General features: G+C 39.6%; 1 non-coding gene across 1 annotated transcript; it reads left to right on the top strand.

Moving 5' to 3' along the window:
- The first annotated feature begins 9530 nt into the window (after positions 1 to 9530).
- Positions 9531 to 9634, top strand: LOC112799379 (small nucleolar RNA R71). Its single transcript, XR_003200959.1, has one exon. It is a non-coding gene; the product is annotated as a small nucleolar RNA R71 (small nucleolar RNA).
- The last annotated feature ends 14201 nt before the right edge of the window (positions 9635 to 23835 follow it).

The following is a 23835-nucleotide window of genomic DNA, read 5'->3' as shown; positions in this document are numbered from 1 at the left end:
CTAGAGAATTGGCCATCCTTCCCATCCTTTCTCAGCCTTTGTGGATATGGTGCCTTTGGCACATAAGGCTTCAAGACTGACTTTGGTAAGAATGGGGCAGGGGTCTCTTCATTCTTGTTTCCATGCTTTTCTGCAGCTTCTTCTTTATGGTTGCCCTGGTTTGTGGTTGCCTCTTCTATGACTTTTCCGCTTCTAAGTGTGATGGCCTTGCATTCCCGTCTTGGGTTGGCCATGGTATCACTGAAAAATGTATGTGTGGACATTGGGATTTGCTTGGATAAAATCCCTACTTGTGGTTTCAACTTAGAGATTGCTACGCCTTGATTCTTCAGATTTGATCTCTATTCTTCTTGATTGGCGTCTATCTTTCTTTCGGCCTGTGTTTGTCTCTCTAAAAGAGTGACAATAGCTCATACTAGCTGTGATGACAGTTGTGCTATTGCAGCCTCTACTCTCTCAAAGTTGCTCTTAATTTCACATGGTTGCATGGTTGAGGTTGATGTGTCATAATAGTGGTTGTTGTGTATTTACTGGGTGGAATGGTATGATGTGTTTTGTGAGTTGTGGTAGGGTCTGTTGTTGCTTGATTGATGGTTGGGGTTGTGAGTGTTGTATTGGTTGGATGGGTAAGGTTTGTTATGGTCTTGATTGTGGCTTTGTTGGTTCTCCCACCCAAAATTTGGGTGATTCTTCCAACCTGGGTTGTAGGTCTTGAAGTTTGGATCATATGGTGGTCTAGAATTGTTCACATAGTTTGCTTGCTCCTACTCACCTTGAGCTTCTGGTGCATCTTCTTCTTGTTGAGGGGCTTAGGCTTGAATGGCTGAGACTTGATTATTCTCCATCTTCTTGGTCAAGGCTACTAATTGTGCTACAATTGCCTTCTTTTGGGCTAACAAGGCATCCATTGAATTGAGCTCCATTACTCCTCTCTTTTGAGTTCTTTCTAAAGCATAAAAATACTCGTTCTTAGCAACAGTCTCAATAACATCTATGGCTTCTTCGATAGTCTTCTTCTTGTTGAGTGAATGATGCTACGATTTTAGGAAATTGCACGATCGGCAAAAATTCCTTCCGGCAAGTGCACCGGTTATCGTCAAGTAAAAACTCACAATAGAGTGAGGTCGAATCCCACAAGGATTGGTTGAGTGAGCAATTCGGATTAGAAGTGTGTTCTAGTTGAGCGGAATCAAGATTTAGATGAGAATTGCGGAATGTTAAATTGCATGAATTAAAGAGGGAGAAGCTAAATTGCTGAAATTAAAAAGGGATCGGGGTGATTGCATGAATTTAATTGCAGAATGTAAAGAGAAAGTGGTAGATCAGAAATGGGGAATTCATTGGGGTTCAGGAGATATTGAGATCTCCGAATCAAAACATTTTTATCCCTTCCTCAACCAATGCATTCATTGAATTTTGCTTGGCAATCTTATATGATTGGATCCCAATCCCTTGGCTCACCAATTCTCTCTAAAAACAAACAAATTCCCAATCCCTTGGTTTAAATGTTCATAAGAAGAGATGATGCTCGATCACTGATTATACCACACAGTTTCATGAACCACAATTTGGTAGGATTACATGTCACAATATCCATCCAAACCCCAATCCAATTCACTGTGAGAAAGCTTCTCTAGCATGAATCCTCCATTCCTTTCCCAAGGTTCCGAAGGATTCCAATTATGGATAGTTTCTTTCCCAAGACAACTAACCAATGGAATTAGATCGAGAAGCTTTCTAACAAAATTCAAGAGAAAAGATTGAAGAAGAAGATAAAAACTATTATTGATTCATTGAATTACAATAGAGCTCCCTAACCCAATGAAAGGGGTTTAGTGAGTCATAGCTCTGAATTCAATTACAAAAAGTATGAAAACTAGAAAAATGATCCCAAAATTCCCCTTTCTAACTTAAATTCTATCCTATTTATACACTTTCTAAATTGAGCTTCTGTTGTGTTTCTTGGGCTTTGAGGCCCTTCCCTGATTTCCTTTTGCTTTGGGTTTATGATCCATAATCCTGATGAGGCTGCTGATCCAATTCTGTAACATTCATTGAGCCAACTTAGTGATAATCAAGTAATGACACATGACTCAACAAATTGAAATTCCAGACTCATCAATTCTTCAGGCCCAATCCCATAAACCATGATATTCAATTGGGTTTCATACCAGAGTACGTTTAAGTTAATGTTTGTGCTCAAATGCTAACTTAAACTACAATATCTTTGGCCCAGAAACCTTTTCAAATAGTGGCGTTTAAGTTGCAGTTTAAGCTTCAGTTTAAGGTTAAACTGAAGCTTAAACGTGGAAATGGAAGAAGGCAACCCTGGAGGGTAAAGTAGTCGAACACGTTTAAGCTTCAGTTTAAGGTTAAACTGAAGCTTAAACGTGGAAATGAAGAAAGCAACCCTGGAGGGTAATTTGGTCGAACACGTTTAAGCTTCAGTTTAAGGTTAAACTGAAGCTTAAACGTGGAAATGAAGAAAGCAACCCTGGAGGGTAATTTTGGTCGAACACGTTTAAGCTTCAGTTTAAGGTTAAACTGAAGCTTAAACGTGGAAATGAAGAAAGCAACCCTGGAGGAAAATTTTGGTCGAACACGTTTAAGCTCCAGTTTAAGGTTAAACTGGAGCTTAAACGTGGGAATGCTCCCTGGTGCATTTCTCATTTCTGGCGTTTAACTTCCAGTTTAAGGTTAAACTGGAGGTTAAACGCCACTTTCAGCTTTTCTCAGCTTTCATGATTTTGGCGTTTAAGCTCCAGTTTAAGCTTAAACTGGAGCTTAAACGCCACTTCCCAGCATTATATGGCTTGGCAGTTTAAGTTCCAGTTTAAGCTTAAACTGGAACTTAAACTCCACATGTGATATTCAAGCTTCCTTTATTGATTTTGTTGCTTCCTTGCCTAGCCTCTTCTTCCCTGAAATCATCCAAACAACTGCATCAAAGTCTTGCAAAAATTCATGAGAAATCTTCCATTCATAGCATTCAAGTAATATAACTAAAAACTCATGGAATTTGCATCAAAATCATACTGTTTGGATGGTTCATTGCTTTGTTGTTCATTTAACCATTCTTGGTTACTTTAAGCTCAAGAAAATGCATAAAACAACTAAAACTAACAGAAAAATGCTAGTGAAACTAGCCTAAGATGCCTTGGCATCACAACACCAAACTTAATACTTGCTTGTCCCTAAGCAAGTCCTGAGTTATTTGAGAAGAAAGTATGAAACAGAAAGCAATTACATTGGCTATATTAGCAAGCATTTGAAGTTCATCAGAAGGGTTTTATGCAGAAAGTTGCAGCATCACTTTTTCATTCTTATCAGGTAAGATTATCACTTTTTCATTGCATCCATCAAACACTGCTATGGCCTCTTGTTATTCTTATGTCCTTGGCACTTTTCCCTTCTTTGTTTTTTTCTTTTTCTTAGAGCTCCTTTGCTCCTTGTTTGCTCAGTGTCATGTGTTGCACAAGCCTTTGGCATTTTCTTTTTCTTATCAGTGCACTACACATATCCACTACAGGCATTTTAGTTCACATTTCTTCTTGAGACATTGGTGCCCAGCACCTCTTTGTGTGACTAAATGTTTTGTATTTAGGTTGCTCTTGATAATGGACTTTTGGTTGATAATCCCGGGTTAGTTAACCCAAGTTACCAAGTGTTGAAACACTCCTCAGAACCTATTCATCCAAGCATATCCTTAATACATAAACACCACAGGCATTTGTCTCAGAAGTTCAAACCATTGGTGCCTAGCTTATTTTCTCAATTTTTTTGCTTTTTGGTTGCCCTTTTTCAGTGGCTTTTTCTTCTTCTTTTTCTTTCTTTTTCATGGCCAAAGACATTTATTCATCAAGATCCATAGACAGTATTCAAACTTCTACACAAAAATGATAATTCTACACTCAATTTCCAGTGAGCTGACTAAACAATCAAGCATGCATACCACCACTTAATTCTACTTGATTTGTCACTAATTGAGCCAAGTTACTTTTGTTCAAACTTTTCTTTTATTTTTGAAAACAGAACAAGCATGGCAAGCATTTGTTTAAGAAGGTGAAGTTATATCCAAACATCTAAGCATTCACTTTATTCAAAGCAGTAAACCAACACTCATACTAAAAACTTCACATTCCAGAAAGATTCAACAATTACAGTTTAAACCAGAACAAGCATGCTTTTGTTTGCCTTTTTAAAGAATGGTCAAGGAACAACACCACCTTGTGAAATTTCTTGTTTTCTCTTTGTTGCCAGGAAACAATTTGATTTCTCCTTCTTCTCCTAGTTGTTGCTTCATGTTCTTTCTAAGATCCTTGTTTCCTTTCCTGCAAAGAGTGATGAAGTTGCTTGCTTCTCAAGCACTTGAGTGGTTAGCTCAACTATGTATGGGCAAGTGTTTGAGTCTTAAGTTGGTGTGTGAACACCAAACTTAGTCTCCTACTTACTCCTCTGCTCTTTGAATCCTTGAATTCTCCTTGGAATGAAGTTGATGCTAAGGATTTTAAGCATTTCTGTGATTGCTTAGAATGGTTGTTCCTTTCATATAATTCAAAGGTTGTTGTGTTCAGTTGATCTGTATGGTGGAACACCAAACTTAGAGTCACACATTCCCCTTTGAATTATTGATTCACGAATTCATTGTTTGGTGTGAAACACCAAACTTAATTCTTTGCAATGCACAGAAACTACTTCACCTTTTTATTGAAACAAATAAAAGAAACAGCAAAGGAGTATTACCTCAGGTTGGGTTGCCTCCCAACAAGCGCTTCTTTAACGTCATTAGCTTGACGGTCAGCTTCCTCAGTTGAGGTGATATTTAACCTTGTCCTTCTCCTCCACATCTCCCAAGTAATGTTTGAGTCTTTGACCATTCACAGTGAAGGTTCGTTGTGACTTTTCTTCCATGATTTCTACTTGTCCATATTGGGAGACCTTGGTGACAAGGAATGGTCCAGACCACCTTGATTTTAGCTTCCCTGGAAATAGCTTCAGCCTAGAATTGTAGAGCAATACTTTTTGTCCCTCTTCAAATTTCCTTGGGGCTATGTTGCTGTCATGCTTCTTCTTTGCTCTTTCTTTGTAAATTTTGGCATTCTCATAAGCTTCAGCTCTGAATTCTTCCAACTCTTGAATTTGCAACATCCTTCTTTCTCCAGCAGCTTTGCTGTCCAAGTTCAAGAGTTTCAAGGCCCAGAATGCCTTGTGCTCCAACTCCAGTGGCAAATGGCAAGCTTTTCCATATACTAGTTGGTAAGGAGACATTCCAATTGGTGTTTTGAAAGCTGTCCTATATGCCCAAAGAGCATCATCTAGCTTAATCGACCAGTCCTTCCTTGAAGTTCCCACAGTCTTTTCCAGGATTCTTTTGAGTTCCCTATTAGATATCTCGGCTTGCCCACTTGTCTGTGGATGGTATGGTGTGGCTACCTTGTGTTTGACTCCATATTTTAGAAGCAATGCCTCTAATGGTTTGTTGCAGAAGTGGCTTCCTCCATCACTGATGATTGCTCTTGGAACCCCAAAACGGCAAAAAATGTGTTTTCTGAGGAAGTTCATGACTACCTTATTATCATTGGTTGGAGTTGCTATTGCTTCAACCCATTTGGAGACATAGTCTACTGCCACAAGAATGTAATTATTTGAGTATGAGGTGGGAAAGGGTCCCATGAAATCTATCCCCCATACATCAAACAATTCAAGTTCCAGAATGAATTGTTGTGGCATTTCATTTCTTCTTGGCAGGTTCCCTGCTTTCTGGCATTCATGGCAGTGCTTCACTAGTTCCTTTGCATCTTTGAAGATAGTGGGCCAATAAAAACCACACTGCAACACCTTAGCTGCTGTTCTTTCTCCTGCAAAATGTCCTCCATAAGTGGAGCCATGGCAGTCCCATAAGACTTCCCTTCCTTCTTCCTTCTTCCTCTGATATGCATCTTCTGAGTATGCCATCCGAACACTTTTTGAACAAGTATGGTTCGTCCCAGATGAAGTATTTGGCATCATTTACCAATTTCTTCCTTTGATGCTTGTTAAATTCCAACGACAAACTCCCAGTGGCCTTGAAGTTTGCTATGTCTGCAAACCAGGGTGCTTTGTGAATCACCATGAGTTGTTCATCAGGAAAGCACTCATTTATATGTGTGCTTTGTGTGCTTCCTTCTTCACATGGTATCCTTGATAAATGGTCTGCCACCTTGTTCTCTACACCCTTCTTGTCTTTGATTTCAATGTCAAATTCCTACAACAAAAGAACCCATCTAATAAGTCTTGGTTTGGATTCTTGTTTAGCAAGTAAGTATTTTAAAGCTGAATGATCAGTGAAGACAATGACTTTAGATCCAATGAGATAGGATCTAAATTTGTCAAATGCAAATACTATTGCCAAGAGTTCTTTTTCAGTGGTTGTGTAATTCCTTTGGTTATCATTCAAGACTTTACTGGCATAATAAATCACATGTACAAAATTGTCTTTCCTTTGTCCTAACACTGCCCCAATAGCAAGGTCTGATGCATCACACATCAGTTCAAAAGGTAAGTTCCAATCAGGTGGGGCAATGATAGGTGCAGAGGAAAGTTTTTGCTTCAAAAGTTCATAGGCTAGCATGCAATTTTTATCAAATACAAAGGGTGTATCAGAGACAAGCAAGTTACTCAAAGGTTTGGCTATTTTAGAAAAGTCTCTAATAAACCTTCTGTAAAAGCCAGCGTGTCCCAAAAAACTCCTAACTGCCTTGACATTACTTGGTGGAGGTAGTTTTTCAATGAGTTCCACCTTAGCTCTGTCCACCTCAATGCCTCTATTAGAGATTTTGTGGCCAAGGACTATTCCTTCTGTGACCATGAAATGACACTTTTCCCAGTTTAATACTAGGTTGGTCTCTTGGCATCTCTTAAGCACCAAGGCAAGGTGGTGTAGGCAGCTAGGAAAAGAATCTCCAAACACAGAAAAATCATCCATGAAAACCTCAATAAATTTTTCAATCATGTCCGAAAAGATGGACAGCATGCATCTTTGGAAAGTGGCAGGTGCATTGCACAATCCAAAGGGCATGCGTCTATAAGCAAAAACTCCATATGGACAAAAAAATGATGTTTTCTCTTGATCTCTTGGATCAACTACTATCTGATTATAGCCTGAGTATCCATCCAGAAAGCAATAGTAAGCATGTTCTGCAAGCCTTTCAAGCATCTGATCCATGAATGGGAGTGAAAAATGATCTTTTCTGGTGGCTTCATTGAGCTTCCTGTAGTCTATGCACATCCTCCACCCAGTGACAGTTCTTGTGGGTATGAGTTCGTTCCTCTCATTTGGCACCACAGTTATGCCACCTTTCTTGGGAACTACATGGATGGGACTAACCCATGGGCTATCAGAAATGGGGTAGATTACCCCTGCCTGCCATAACTTCATGACCTCCTTTTGTACCACTTCTTTCATGACGGGATTCAATCTTCTCTGAGCTTGAATGGAGGGTCTAGCATCCTCTTCTAACAAGATTTTATGCATGCATATGGATGAACTTATCCCCTTCAAATCAGCTAGGGTCCATCCAATGGCATCTTGATGAGTTTGTAGCACCTTGATCAATTCTTCTTCCTGTTCTTGGCTCAGGGCAGAGCTAATGATAACCGGATGGCTCTCATCACTACCCAAGTATGCATACTTGAGATTAGGGGGCAATGCTTTGAGCTCAGGTTTTGGTGCTTCCTTCTCTTCTTTCACTCTCTCTGGCATGCTTGGCATGGTTGTTTCAGCAGCCTTGATGTCACTAACTTCAATATCCTTGGTGAACTCCTCCTCTGCCACTTCCTTTGTTGTTTCCTCAAAGGTTTCTTGTACTGCAATGTCCACTACATCCACCCTCATGCATTCCTTTAGTGATTCTGATGGATAGCTCATTGCCTTGAATACGTTAAACACCAATTGCTCATCATGTAGTCTAAGAGTGAGTTCACCCTTTTGGACATCTATGATGGCTCCAGCAGTAGCCAGGAAGGGTCTTCCCAGGATTATCGAAGCTTTGGCTTCTTCCTCCATATCTAACACCACAAAATCGGCAGGAAATATAAAATCTCCCACTTTCACCAACAAATCCTCAACTATCCCATGAGGGAATTTAAAAGTTCGATCTGCCAATTGGAGGGCCATTCTTGTTGGTTTGGCTTCCTCAATCTTCATTCTTCTCATCATTGTTAGAGACATCAAATTGATACTGGCCCCTAAGTCACACAAGGCCTTCTCCACCATGACTTCTCTTATGATGCAGGGGATTTGGAAACTGCCTGGATCCTTCAATTTCTGAGGCAATTTGTGTTGAATGATGGTACTGCATTCTTCAGTCAACAACACAGTTTCATCATTTCTCCAGCTTCTCTTCTTGGTCATTAATTCCTTTAAGAATTTTGCATAGAGTGGCATTTGCTCTATTGCCTCAACAAACGGAATGTTGATTTGAAGCTTCTTGAAAATCTCCAAGAATCTGGAGAATTGGCCATCCTTTTCACTTTTCATCAAACGTTGAGGATATGGTGCTTTGGGTGTATAAGGCTTCAGGACCTCTTTTTCTTTTTCTTTTGTTGCAGACGGTGTAAAAGATTGTCCCTGTTCCTTGTCTCTCACATTTTCCTTTGCTTCATCCTCTGTGGTTTCCTTTGAGATCTCCTTTAGCTCCTTTCCACTTCTGAGGGTTATGGCCTTACATTCTTCCCTTGCAATAGCCTTGGCAGCATGAGAAACGCTTGGCCCAGGGGTTTGCTTAGACAAATACCCAATTTGATTTTCTAGCTTCTGGATGGCAGCTCCTTGGTTTTGCAAGTTAGAATTTACTTCTTCCTTAAAGGCTTTCAATTCGGTTATGTCTTGACCCATGGTTGCAAGCATTCCTTCTATCCTGTTTAATTGATCTTGAAATTGTTGGTTCGGATTAGGTTGGGCAGGTTGATTATTTTGGCCATGATATGGTGGTTGGGAGTAAGTGTTTTGTGTGGCTTGGTATGATCTTTGGTTGGAGTTTTGGTATGTGGAATTGTTATGTTGGTTGGGGTTGTAAGGTTTGTGGTTTTATGGTTGGGTTTGCTGGTTTCCCCACCCAAAGTTTGGGTGGTTTTTCCAGCCTGGGTTGTAAGTGTTGGAATGTGGATCATATGGTTGCCTTTGTTGATTTCCCACATAGTTGGCCTCTTCCCAATCACCTCCTTCAGTGCTTATTTCCTCTTGATCTTGTGTGTGTATTGCAGCCACTTGATTTGTTTCTAATTTCCTGGTGAGCTTTGCTAGTTGCTTGGCAAACACCTTGTTTTGGGCTAGAATTGTATCAACATGGTTCAGCTCCTTGACTCCCTTAGTGTTGTGTCTCTCTGAAGCATAGTAGTACTCATTCTCAGCCACTGTCTCAATCACTTCAATGGCTTCTTCCACAGTCTTTTTCCTGTTCAATGAACCTCCTGATGAATGGTCTACAGCCTTCCTTGATTCATAAGAAAGTCCATCATAGAAAATATGCAATTGCACCCAGTCATGGAACATGTCTGGTGGGCATTTCCTTGTCAAATCCTTGAACCTCTCCCATGCCTCGTAGAGAGTTTCACCATCTTGTTGTCTAAAAGTCTGAACCTCAGATCGAAGCCTATTGACCTTTTGTGGGGGGTAGAAACGTGCCAGAAACTTGCTTTCCACCTCATCCCAGGTTGTTAGGCTCCCCCTTGGGAATGATTCCAGCCACTTAGCTGCCTTGTCCCTAAGTGAAAATGGGAACAAGAGCAGTTTATAGGCATCTTCCTGGACTCTATTGGACTTCACAGTGTCGCAAATTCTCAGGAATTTTGTGAGATGTTGGTTTGGATCTTCATTAGCACTCCCACCAAATGAAAAATGATCCTCCACCAGTGATATTAGCTGTGGTTTGAGTTCAAAATTGTTGGCCTGAATGGGTGGTTTTTTGAATGCTGCTACCACAATTCCCAGAGGTTGGGTTTATGTATGAACCAAGAACCCTCCTCTCGGGAATGGCATTGTTTCCATCAGCTCTCTCATGGTTGTGAACTTCTCTATCCATGTTGAGATCTAGAGCTTCCTCAAAATTGTCCTCAGATTCTCCTTCAGATTCTTCTTCTCTCAGTACTCTCTTCCCTCTTGCTTCCCTTCTAAGTTTATGAAGGGTCCTCTCTGGTTCGGTATATGGAGGAGTTGATGTCTCTCCTCTCCTACCTGTCATACAAGAACACAGCACAGGCAACAAACAAGTGAAATACTCTTGGTTAATGGAAGAGTATGGTTAGAGCAGTTGAGGAATTAATTCAAATAGTTAGTGAGTCAGTGAGTTAGTTGCTTGAATTTAAAGGCATAAAGAAAGAAAGCAAGTAACAGAGTGCAAAAATTAAAATTCAACAAGTAACTTGAACTGAATTAACAAAACAAGAAAAATGCTCAATCTAGTTAACTTCCAATTTGAGAATTGTCAATCGAAAACCAATCCCCGGCAACGGCGCCATAAACTTGATGCTACGATTTTAGGAAATTGCACGATCGGCAAAAATCCTTCCGGCAAGTGCACCGGTTATCGTCAAGTAAAAACTCACAATAGAGTGAGGTCGAATCCCACAAGGATTGGTTGAGTGAGCAATTCGGATTAGAAGTGTGTTCTAGTTGAGCGGAATCAAGATTTAGATGAGAATTGCGGAATGTTAAATTGCATGAATTAAAGAGCGAGAAGCTAAATTGCTGAAATTAAAAAGGGATCGGGGTGATTGCATGAATTTAATTGCAGAATGTAAAGAGAAAGTGGTAGATCAGAAATGGGGAATTCATTGGGGTTCAGGAGATATTGAGATCTCCGAATCAAAACATTTTTATCCCTTCCTCAACCAATGCATTCATTGAATTTTGCTTGGCAATCTTATATGATTGGATCCCAATCCCTTAGCTCACCAATTCTCTCTAAAAATAAACAAATTCCCAATCCCTTGGTTTAAATGTTCATAAGAAGAGATGATGCTCGATCACTGATTATACCACACAATTTCATGAACCACAATTTGGTAGGATTACATGTCACAATATCCATCCAAACCCCAATCGAATTCACTGTGAGAAAGCTTCTCTAGCATGAATCCTCCATTCCTTTCCCAAGGTTCCGAAGGATTCCAATTATGGATAGTTTCTTTCCCAAGACAACTAACCAATGGAATTAGATCGAGAAGCTTTCTAACAAAATTCAAGAGAAAAGATTGAAGAAGAAGATAAAAACTATTATTGATTCATTGAATTACAATAGAGCTCCCTAACCCAATGAAAGGGGTTTAGTGAGTCATAGCTCTGAATTCAATTACAAAAAGTATGAAAACTAGAAAAATGATCCCAAAATTCCCCTTTCTAACTTAAATTCTATCCTATTTATACACTTTCTAAATTGAGCTTCTGTTGTGTTTCTTGGGCTTTGAGGCCCTTCCCTGATTTCCTTTTGCTTTGGGTTTATGATCCATAATCCTGATGAGGCTGCTGATCCAATTCTGTAACATTCATTGAGCCAACTTAGTGATAATCAAGTAATGACACATGACTCAACAAATTGAAATTCCAGACTCATCAATTCTTCAGGCCCAATCCCATAAACCATGATATTCAATTGGGTTTCATACCAGAGTACGTTTAAGTTAATGTTTGTGCTCAAATGCTAACTTAAACTGCAATATCTTTGGCCCAGAAACCTTTTCAAATAGTGGCGTTTAAGTTGCAGTTTAAGCTTCAGTTTAAGGTTAAACTGAAGCTTAAACGTGGAAATGGAAGAAGGCAACCCTGGAGGGTAAAGTAGTCGAACACGTTTAAGCTTCAGTTTAAGGTTAAACTGAAGCTTAAACGTGGAAATGAAGAAAGCAACCCTGGAGGGTAATTTGGTCAAACACGTTTAAGCTTCAGTTTAAGGTTAAACTGAAGCTTAAACGTGGAAATGAAGAAAGCAACCCTGGAGGGTAATTTTGGTCGAACACGTTTAAGCTTCAGTTTAAGGTTAAACTGAAGCTTAAACGTGGAAATGAAGAAAGCAACCCTGGAGGAAAATTTTGGTCGAACACGTTTAAGCTCCAGTTTAAGGTTAAACTGAAGCTTAAACGTGGAAATGAAGAAAGCAACCCTGGAGGAAAATTTTGGTCGAACACGTTTAAGCTCCAGTTTAAGGTTAAACTGGAGCTTAAACGTGGGAATGCTCCCTGGTGCATTTCTCATTTCTGGCGTTTAACTTCCAGTTTAAGGTTAAACTGGAGGTTAAACGCCACTTTCAGCTTTTCTCAGCTTTCATGATTTTGGCGTTTAAGCTCCAGTTTAAGCTTAAACTGGAGCTTAAACGCCACTTCCCAGCATTATATGGCTTGGCAGTTTAAGTTCCAGTTTAAGCTTAAACTGGAACTTAAACTCCACATGTGATATTCAAGCTTCCTTTATTGATTTTGTTGCTTCCTTGCCTAGCCTCTTCTTCCCTGAAATCATCCAAACAACTGCATCAAAGTCTTGCAAAAATTCATGAGAAATCTTCCATTCATAGCATTCAAGTAATATAACTAAAAACTCATGGAATTTGCATCAAAATCATACTGTTTGGATGGTTCATTGCTTTGTTGTTCATTTAACCATTCTTGGTTACTTTAAGCTCAAGAAAATGCATAAAACAACTAAAACTAACAGAAAAATGCTAGTGAAACTAGCCTAAGATGCCTTGGCATCAGTGAACCTCCTAAAGAATGGTCCACATCCTTCTTTGCCTCATATGATAGCCATTCATAAAAGATGTGTAGTTGAACCCATTCATTGAACAATTCTGGAGGGCACTTCCTTGTCAAATCTTTGAACCTCTCCCAAGCCTCATAAAGTGTTTCACCATCTTGCTGCCTGAATGTTTGCACCTCAGTTCTCAATCTGTTGACTCTCTGTGGAGGGTAGAATCTTGCTAGAAATTTGTTCACAATCTCCTCCCATGTGGTCAAGCTCTCCTTGGAAAATGCTTCCAACCACTTTGCTGCCTTATCTCTGAGTGAGAAAGGGAACAAAAGTAGCTTGTAGGTGTTAGGGTGTACACCATTGGACTTTACAATATAATAGATCCTCGAGAATATAGTGAGATGTTGGTTTAGGTCCTCTTGAGCACCTCCTCCATATGAACAATTATTCTGGATAAGTGTGATGAGTTGAAGTTTTAACTCAAAGTTGTTAGCATGAATTGTTGGTTATAGAATGCTGCTTTCACAGTTTCCTGGATTTGGGTTGATGTAGGAGCCTAAGACTCTCCTCTCTTGCCCAACATGATTGCCAGCTTCCTCCCCAACATGGTTATGCCCTTCTTCTTCCATGGTGGTTTCTAGATCTTCCTCCACTACTTCCTCCCCAACTATGCCTTTGCCTCTTGCTTCCCTCCTTAATCTAAGGAAGGTCCTCTCAGGTTCACTATCGAAGGGAGATAAAGTTCCTCCCCTTCTACCTGTCATACACCTAGCAAATAGCCAGCAGAGAGCAAGTAAAGTGAAAAAAAATGTGGTTGAGATTAGTGGTTAGCTTTGTTGATGCAATTAATCAAACAATTAATAGGGTAATAAGAAAACTGGAAATGCGAACAATGAGCAACTAAAATGATCAAAGTGGAAATAAAACAAAATAAGAATAGGGTAACAAAAGAAAATAGAAGAAAATAAAAAAAAACTGAAAAGATAATAACAAGGTAATGAAAATACTTAATCTAGCTCCCCAATCAACTTAGTAATTGTCAAATTCAAACCAATCTCCGACAATGGCGCCATAAAGCTTGATGACCAACTTTCACTCCCCACATGAAAATGATGAATCCGTTCTTTTAGCAAGTGCACCAAAATTATCGTCAAGTAATAACCCACAGTGGAGTGGGATTGTATCCACAGAGATTGCTAGATTTGAGCAATTTTAATCAATTGGTGAAATAGTCAAGCTAAACATAATAGATTGTGATTACAGAATTATAAATGGGCAGAAATATAAATGACTAAAAGGTAAAGAAAAGTAGTAAAGTGCAGAAATATAAAAAACAAGAATGTAAAGGGCAAAAAATTAAATGACTTAATTGTAAATGGGAATGGGGATGTGCAGAATGTAAAAAGAAAAGCTATAAAGAAAGTGGAAGATAAGAATAGGGGAATTCATTGAGATCAGGAAATGTTGTCTCTTTAGATTAATTCCAGCTTATATCATCTTCAATCATGCAACTCATTGACCTCTTGGCAATCATGATTGATTGAGTCCTAATCCCTTGGTGACTCAGTCTCTCAGATCTTGATCACTAACCAATTTCTTGGTCTAATTGCTCATGAAGAGAGATATGCTTGGTCCCTGATTATACCACACATCATCATAGGTCCAAGTAGAGGGAGGATTATATGTCACCATATCCAAACACCAAAACCCAGATCCTACTCAAGTGTGAGAAGGGATTTCTAGCATAGTTTCATGTTTCCTTTTTCAAAGTTCCTATGAAACCCATTTTGCATTCAATCTCTTTTCCAAGATAATTGAACACTAAGCATGAAGAACGAAATTTCTTCTAGCAAATTAAAGAGAAGATGAAGAGAAGAAGAAATTCACTATCATTAATCCATCAAGTACAACTGAGTTCCCTCTCTCAATGAGAGGGAATGTAGCTACTCATAGCTCAGAGAAAAGCACTCAAGATAGAGAAGATGATGAAGTGAAAAGTAAATCTAAAAAGCTCTATTCCACAACTTAGCTTCCTACTGCTTAACCCATTTCTCAGTACTTTTTGGGGTTATTTATACTACTCCTAGCTATAAAAAAAAAGAAATACAAAAGTGAAAAGAAAATAACAATTTGGAGGAAAAAGAAACTCAATAAACGTGATCTCCTAGTTGGCGTATGGCTGGCGTTTCAGTAGCGTGCCACACCTAACTTTGATTCTGGCTTGGCATGCCATGCTCAACTCTTCAAGTGGCATGCCCTCCTTCATTATCATCCCTGGCGTGCCACGCCTTCGAGCCCAAGCGGCACGCCCAGGCCTTCTCCCTCTTCTTCTTGCTTCTGGAAAGTTGAACTAGCATAGCATGCCCAGGGTCTAGCGTGCCACGCCCATTTGTGTGCTTGGATCCTTCGCTGGCGTGCCACGCCCAGCATTTCAAGTGGCACGCCCAGTTCCTCTCTTGGTTGATTAATGATGATGGTGTGCCACGCCTTCGATACCAAGTGGCACGCCCTCCTAGTTGGCCTCATATCTCCCTCTCTGGAAAATATAACTAGCGTGCCACACCCAGAGAATGGCGTGCCACGCCCATCATTTTGCCTTGGTTCCAGTAGCTGGCGTGCCACGCCCAGCATTCAAGTGGCACGCCCAGATGAGACTCTTAAGCTGGCATGCCACACCTTCGATACCAAGTGGCACGCCCAGCCTTTGCTTTGGCCTTCTTGTACGTTGGCGTGCCATACCTGGATGCTCAAGTGGCACGCCCAGACCTTTTTAGTCTTCAACCTCTTCTCTAGAATCTTGTACTAGTGTGCCACGTCATGCTGCTCAAGTGGCACACCTATTCATTTGTGGGTTTCTTAAGCTTGGCGTGCTACGCCTGGCTCCTCAAGTGGCACGTCCAAGTGACTTTTAAAGCTAGCGTGTCACGCTTTTAATACCAAGTGGCATGCCCTAGTGATAATCCCTTCTAGAGTGATGAATTGGCGTGCCATGCCCATGGCTCAAGTGGAACGCCCGTAGTAGGTGATGGGCTAGGCGTGCCACGCCCCTTTAGTGGCCTTCATTGTTGGTCTTTGGAAAATTGTATTGGCGTGCCACGCCCAGCTTCTGGCATGCCACGCCCATGTAAATGCTTTGAGAATCCCCTCTAGACTTCAGTATTGGCGTGCCACACCCAGCTCCTAGCATGCCATGCCAGTGCAATTTTGTGGTGTTTGCTTCAAGTGGCACACCAGTTTCACACGCCCAGCTTGTTTTGTTGTTTTCTTCCCCTTTTTGATGTCTTTTTCACCTGAAATTCAGCACAAACTCATTTCAAAGCAAGGTACTATAATATTCATCAAATATTTCATGAATTGCAATGATCAAATGAGATTATGCTCTTTTATGGTCCTTTTTGTGCAAGAAAAAAGGGTAGATGATGCAAGTCATCAAATACCAACTTGGACAAGACCAGGAAGGAATCAAAGATACCCATTAACCAATTGATACACTACATTTGTGAAGGTTATCGGGAGTCTCGAGTAAAGGCAGCAACTTGGGTAAAGAGAATAACAACAGCCAGATGCAAAGCAAGGATGTACGTGATGCTTGATAGGCAGAAGGATAATTAGATAGTGTCCAAATTAGAATTGATGCATACCCACCCGTGTTCTGCCAAGCAAGCTGTTCATTACAGGAAACTGACCATGCATGCCAATTATTTAAAAATCTAGATATAAATCTCAATGTACTTTTAAAGAAAAATAATGAGCACAACAACTATTTAACAAGATTTTACCATCCATGTTGTAACTATTTTTTTCAATTAGATTTCATTAACAAGTACTCTAAATAGTAATTGAATATACAGGTCCTAAACTTATAATTTTTCTAAACCAATTATTTAACCTATTTGTATAGTAATAGAATCAATCTAAGTGGGAAAAAAACTTTTAGGAACATTCCTTAAAAGCTAAATTCGATCACAAGACACACCAATTTTAAATTGAATTTGCACCGTTGCACTTGTCGCTCTTTGGACCATAAACCAAACAATTATATAAAAATATCGCTATAAATCTCAATTTATTTTTAATTCCAATTATGAGCAAAAAAATTGTTTAATAATATTTTACCATCCATGTTGTAATTCTTTATTTTTTCAATTAGACTTCATTAACAAGTACTCTAAATAGTAATTGAATACACGTGTCCTAAACCTATACCTTTCCTCAACCAATTTTTTAACTTGTACTTTTCCTAAACCAAAACACAACCCAACAAAAACAAATTAAAACAACCCAACTAATTGTTTTTTGCTTACTCAACACAATCAACTATGCATATTCACATCAAAAAACAAGCAACATTGTAAAATATCTTTCTGAAGACACATCTGATGCACGAAAACTTGTCTCTTAACAAATTTCCCTTCGGCAAGTATACCGAATTTGTCGTCAAGTAAAAATTCACAATAGAGTGAGTCGAATCCCAAAGGGATTGATTGGTCAGCAACTTTAGTTGGAAGAGTATGCTAGTTGAGCTAAACCAAGTGTAGTTTGAGAATTGCAGAAAATTAAATGGCAGAAAAGTAAATAGCAGAAAATAAAGTGCAGAATCTTAAATGGGGATTTGGGGTAATGAGCATGAAAATAAATGACAGAAAATAAAGAAAATGGATAAGATCAGAAATGGGGAATTCATTGGGCTCAGGAGATGTTGTATTCTCCGGATCAAGTTCATTTTCATCTCTTCCTCAATCAATGCATCTATTGATCTCCTTGACAATCTTAGGTGATTAGATTCCAATTCCTTGGTAATCCAATCTCTCTAAGCTTGAACGATTGCCCAATTCCTTGATTTAATTGCTCATGGGAAGAGATGAAGTATGGTCACTGATTATACCACATGTATTTCCAAATCAAAGTGTTGGGAGGATTACATGTCACTATATCCGCCCAGACCCCAATTTGGTCTAACATGAGAAAGCATTTCTAGCATGATCTCCTCATCCCTTTTCCAAGGCTAAGAGGAGATCCAATTATGGAGAGTTTCTTTTCCAAGACAACTAACCAATTGAATTAAGATCGAAGCTTTCTAGTAAATCAAAAGAGAAGAAAGAAGAAGAGAACGAAAACTATAATTGATCCATCAACTTACAACAGAGCACCCGAACCCAATGAAAGGGGTTTAGTTGTTCATAGCTCTAGAAATGAAAAATGGCAGAAAAAAATACATCCAAGCTAAAAGTGCAGAAAAGTAAATATACAGAGAGTAGTTCTCCAAAGTGCCAAGCTTCTCTATAGTTCAAAACTACTCCTATTGATCTTCTAGTGAGTTCTTCAAGTCTTGGATGTGGGCTTTGGATCTTGAGTTGAAGCAGTTCCAATCTTTAGTGGGCCCAGCTTGCAGAGAAGTATGAATTAGGCATGGGCGTTAGTGAAGTTAACGTTAAGTGACATTGTGAGTTCGAGAACATTAGTGGCAATCACAATTTTCACTAACGTTCCACCCCCATATAGCCTACATTAACTCCAACGTTAGTGGCACTAACGTGATCACTAACATTGCCTTGTAAATCTTCGCTAGCGTTATTGGGACTCACCTTTCCCAATAACGTTGGCTTATAACCCTTCGCAAGCATTATTGGGACTTACATTTTCCATTAACGTTGTCTTATGCCCTTTGTCCCTACGTTAGAGTTCACGTTAGTGTAACTAACGTGGCTCTTAACATGGCTATGCCTCACCTTCGAGAGCGTTAGTGACACCTACCTTTGTCACTAACGCTCAAAGTGCCCCTACTCTCCATATTAGGGCTCACGTTAACTAAGTTAACGTGGCCACTAACGTGGTAGTAATGCCATCTTCCAACGTTAGTGACAAAGGTGAGTGTCACTAACGTTGGCTCATCAATCTCAGCTCTACGTTAACTTTCACGTTAGTGGTCTTAACGTGACCACTAACGTGGGAAATGCTAGTTGATCCAACGTTAGTGACAAAGGTGAGTGTCACTAACGTTGGCATTGTTCCTCTCTTCCACGTTAGAGTTCAAGTTAACTAAGTTAACGTGACTCTTAACATGGCTCATTTCCAAATCTTGGAACATTAGTGGTGTTCACGTTTACCACTAACGTTGGAGCTTTCTTTTGTCTTCACGTTAACTACCATGTTAACTTAGTTAACATGGCAATTAACGTGGGCTTATGATGGCTTCGCGGGCGTTATTGGTGATCATTTTTCTCCTTAACGTTGCAAGCTATTTACCATTCCACGTTAGTGGTCACGTTAACTAGATTAACGTGAGTACTAACGTGGTTCTTCCTTGCTTCCTTTGTCCTGAAATCAAGCAAATAAAGTGCATCAAAGCTCTAGCCTAAGTCATGAGATTATGCATCATCAATTTATCATTCAATTCTAGCAAAATCCTCATGAAATCATGTGAAATTCACAATAGTTGCTTGAATCAAGGTGTAAGTGTATTTTCATCCAAAACTTGCCTTATTCACTAAGAAAATGCATGAAACTACCTTAAAACAGTAAAGAAAAGGTCAGTGAAACTGGCCTAGATGCCCTGGCATCACAACACCAAACTTAAAGCTTGCTTGTCCCTAAGCTAGTACTGAAACATAGGAAGAATAAATGAAAGAGCAAGAAGATAATATAGAAGTAGAATTTTTGGTTTATGGGGTTTCATGCATAGCAACTTAGGTTCTTTCCTTTACTAGGTTTTAGGCCTTTATCAAGTCCTTGGTCACTCTCTTGATTACATCCTTTGAGACTTCTTAATTGTTGATCCTTCCTTCTTTTCCAAGGTTTATTACATTCTTCTTTTGGCTAAGTGCTCTGTAAGAGGGCAACTCTTTATGATAATCTTTCAATCAACACTCCCGAACCAGTTGGCTCAAGGTGCTAGGTGTTAAGACACCCCTATCGAACTTACTCCCCCAAGTCTCTTTCCCTCATACATACACACCACAAGCACATGGTTTGTTATTTTTCTTTCTTGAGACCCTGGTGTCAAGCACCTCTTTGTGTTACTAAGTGTTCTGTAGCAAAGGTCACTCTTGATAGTGGACTTTCAGCTGATAATCCCAGATCAGTTAATCCAAGTTACCAAGTGATGAGGCACCCCTAAGAGCTTATTCATCCAAGCATATCCCTTGCACATGAACACCACATACACATGCCTCAATCTTAAAACCCTTGGTGCGTAGCATTGTTTCTTATTGTGTTTCTTTCCTTTTTACTTTTATTGCTCTTTCTCTTTTCTTATTGGGATCTTATTATTTAGTTAGTCTCATAGGATGTGTTTCAAGCATAGGATTCAGGGTAGATAGTTGCCTTCTTTCCTTGTTTGGTGAACCAACTTAGCTTACTAATCATCCTACAACAAACATTCAGAACATACTTCATGAAATAACTCCACTCTTGTTCTTTTCATAGCATCTTCTTTTTTATTAACTTAAAGGACAAGCATACAAGTAAGAAAGGTGAACATGCAGAAAGGACATTAGACTAGCATTCTTGGGTGTGAATAAAAAGGAACAAGCAGAGTATGAAGGTTCTATTCAATCATTTTTTAATTAGAGTTCTGCATTTCGAGATAGTTTGATACAACCTCATGATATCTTCCTTGGTATTCTCATCCTACCATTTGCATCCTTGTCTGTTTCCTCGAATGATGAGGTATGATCATTTCCTGAGATTGATTGAATTCCTGCAACACTATTGAGAGTTACTTGTTTCCCCAAGCACTTGAAAAAGGGTTAGTATGCATGTGTGCTTGTGAGCTTCTGAACCTAATTTGGTGTGTGAACACCAAACTTAGTTCTTTGCTTACTTCCACAAATTGAATGCATGCAGAAACCTTGTGTGCTTTTTATTAAGAAGCAACTATGAGTTAAAAAGATAAACTATACATTAGAGGTTAAACCTCTGTCAAGTAAGTTCTCTGGTTGCTAGAGCAATGTTTCACCACTGAAGGGTTGCAATGCACTCTTTAGCTAGAGTTTTTGGTGGAACACCAAACTTAGAGTCCTATATTCACCCTTGAATTATTTTTGGTTTGTAACACCAAACTTAGCTCCTCACACTACAGAGAATCCAACTTGAAATTTTTATTTAAAGACTCATGAAAAGAGAATTACCTCAGGTTGGGTTGCCTCCCAACAGAGCACTTTTTTTAGCATCGCTAGCTCGACGGTTCTTTCCTTAGTTGAGGTTATACTTCTGTTTGGGGGTTTCCCCCATGCTGCCCAAATAGTGTTTAAGTCTTTGTCAATTCACAGTGAATCTCCTCTTTGAGCCTTCTTCCATGATTTATATGTGTCCATAAGGTGAGACTTTTGTGACTAGAAAGGGCCCCGACCATCTTGATTTGAGTTTCCCAGGAAAGAGTTTCAGTCTGGAGTTGTAAAGAAGCACATATTACTCTTCTTCGAAACTTCTTGGTGCCAAGTTAAAATCATGTCTCCTTTTTGCTTTTTCCTTATAAATCTTGGTATTTTCATAGGCTTGAGACCTAAACTCTTCCATTTCTTGAAGCTGCAAAACCCTCTTTTCACCAGCAATGGTGCTGTCTAGGTTAAGTGTTTTGAGAGCCCAGGAGGCCTTGTGTTCCAGCTCTAATGGCAAGTGACAGGCCTTGCCGTATACCAGTTGATATGGGGATATCTGGTGGACGAAATTGTGATTCCTATTTTCTTGTAATTGGATTTTAGAAATTGGCACGAGTGGACACAACTCCGTTCAACTAACCAGCAAGTGTACTGGGTCGTCCAAGTAATAAACCTTACGTGAGTAAGGGTCGAATCCACAGAGATTGTTGGTATGAAGCAAGCTATGGTCACCTTGCAAATCTCAGTTAGGCAGATTAAAAATGGTTTATGGGTTTTCAAATAATTAATAATAAAAAGAAGAAATAATAAAAGGGATAGAACACTTATGCAGATTCATTGGTGGGAATTTCAGATAAGCGGATGGAGATGCTGTAGAGCTCTTGGACGCCTGCTCTCCTACTCCTTCTACTCAGTCCTTCTTACTCCTTTCCATGGCAAGCTTTGTATAGGGGTTCACCATCAACTGTGGCTACTTTCATTCCTCACGGGGAAATATCCTGTGCGGCTGTCACTCGCACAGCTAACCAGTCTGGAGGCATCACCCATGGCTGATGGCTACATCCCATCCTCGCAGTGAAAACTATGCTAACGCACTCTGTCACAGTACGGCTAATCACCGGTTGGTTCCCGCTCCTACTGGAATAGAATCCCTCTTTTGCGTCTGTCACTAACGCCCAGCAGGTTAAAGTTTGAAGCACGTCACGATCATTCATTACCGGAATCCTACTCGGAACACCACAGACAAGGTTGGACTTTCCGGATTCCCAGGATCCTACTCGGAATACCACAGACAAGGTGAGACTTTCCGGATCCTCATAAATGCCGCCATCTATCTAGCTTATACCACGAAGATTCTGTTGGGGAATCTAAGAGATACGCATTCAAGCTCTGTTGCATGTAGAACGGAAGTGGTTGTCAATCACGCGCGTTCATAATTGAGAATGATAATGAGGGTAATTTTGACTCATCACATTCATCATGTTCTTGGGTACGAATGAATATCTTGGAATAAGAATAAGAGAGATTTGAATAAAAGATAATAGAATTTCATTAATACTTGAGGTACAGCAGAGCTCCACACCCTTAATCTATGGTGTGCAGAAACTCCACCGTTAAAAATACATAAGCAAAGAGTTCAGGCATGGCCGAATGGCCAGCCCTCTCTATGATCAAGTGACCGAATGAAAAAGACTAAAAATGGTCAAAAGATGGTCAAAAGATATCTAATACAATAGATAAATGTCCTATATATACTAGACTAGCTACTAGGGTTTACATGAGTAAGTAATTGATGCATAAATCCACTTCCGGGGCCCACTTGGTGTATGCTTGGGCTGAGCTTGATCATTTCACGAGCTAAGGCATTTCTTGGCGTCAAACTTCAGGTTATGACGTGTTTTGGGCGTTTAACTCCGGATCATGACGTTTTTCTGGCGTTTAACTCCAGACAGCAGCTTGTACTTGGCGTTCAACGCCAAGTTACGTCGTCATTCTTCGAATAAAGTATGAACTATTATATATTGCTGGAAAGCCCTGGATGTCTACTTTCCAACGCCGTTGAGAGCGCGCCAATTGGAGTTCTGTAGCTCCAGAAAATCCATTTCGAGTGCAGGGAGGTCAGATTCCAACAGCATCAGCAGTCCTTTTGTCAGCCTTCTTCAGAGTTTTGCTCAAATCCCTCAATTTCAGTCAGAATTTACCTGAAATCACAGAAAAACACACAATCTCATAGTAAAGTCCAGAAATGTGAATTTAACATAAAAACTAAGGAAAACATCCCTAAAAGTAGCTTAAACTTACTAAAAACTATATGAAAACAATGCCAAAAAACGTATAAATTATCCGCTCATCACAACACCAAACTTAAATTGTTGCTTGTCCCCAAGCAACTGAAAATCAATTAGGATAAAAAGAAGAGAATATACTATAAAGTCCAAAATATCAATGAATATTAATTTAATTAGATGAGCAGGGCTTGTGGCTTTTTGCTTCTGAACAGTTTTGGCATCTCACTTTTTCCTTTGAAGTTTAGAGTGATTGGCTTCTCTAGGAACTTAGAATTTCAGATAGTGTTATTGACTTTCCTAGTTAGGCATGTTGATTCTTGAACACAGCTACTTTATGAGTCTTGGCTGTGGCCCTAAGCACTTTGTCTTCCAGTATTACCACCGGATACACAAATGCCACAGACACATAACTGGGTGAACCTTTTCAGATTGTGACTCAGCTTTGCTAAAGTCCCCAGTTAGTGGTGTCCAGAGCTCTTAAGCACACTCTTTAGCTTTGGATCACGACTTTAATCATTCAGTCTCAAGCTTTTCACTTGGACCTTCATGACACAAGCACATGGTTAGGGACAGCTTGATTTAGCCGCTTAGGCCTGGATTTTTAATTTCCTTGGGCCCTCCTATCCATTAATGCTCAAAGCCTTGGATCCTTGCTTTAAAATTTTCGCCACTTTTTTTTTCACTCCTTTTTCTTGCTTCAAGAATCAATTTCATGATGTTTTTCAGATCATCA

Source organism: Arachis hypogaea, chromosome 4 (genome assembly GCF_003086295.3).
Source record: "Arachis hypogaea cultivar Tifrunner chromosome 4, arahy.Tifrunner.gnm2.J5K5, whole genome shotgun sequence".
In the NCBI taxonomy this organism is placed as follows: domain Eukaryota; kingdom Viridiplantae; phylum Streptophyta; class Magnoliopsida; order Fabales; family Fabaceae; genus Arachis; species Arachis hypogaea.
Note: the sequence above shows the minus strand (reverse complement) of the source record. Positions and strands in the feature narration are given on the sequence as shown.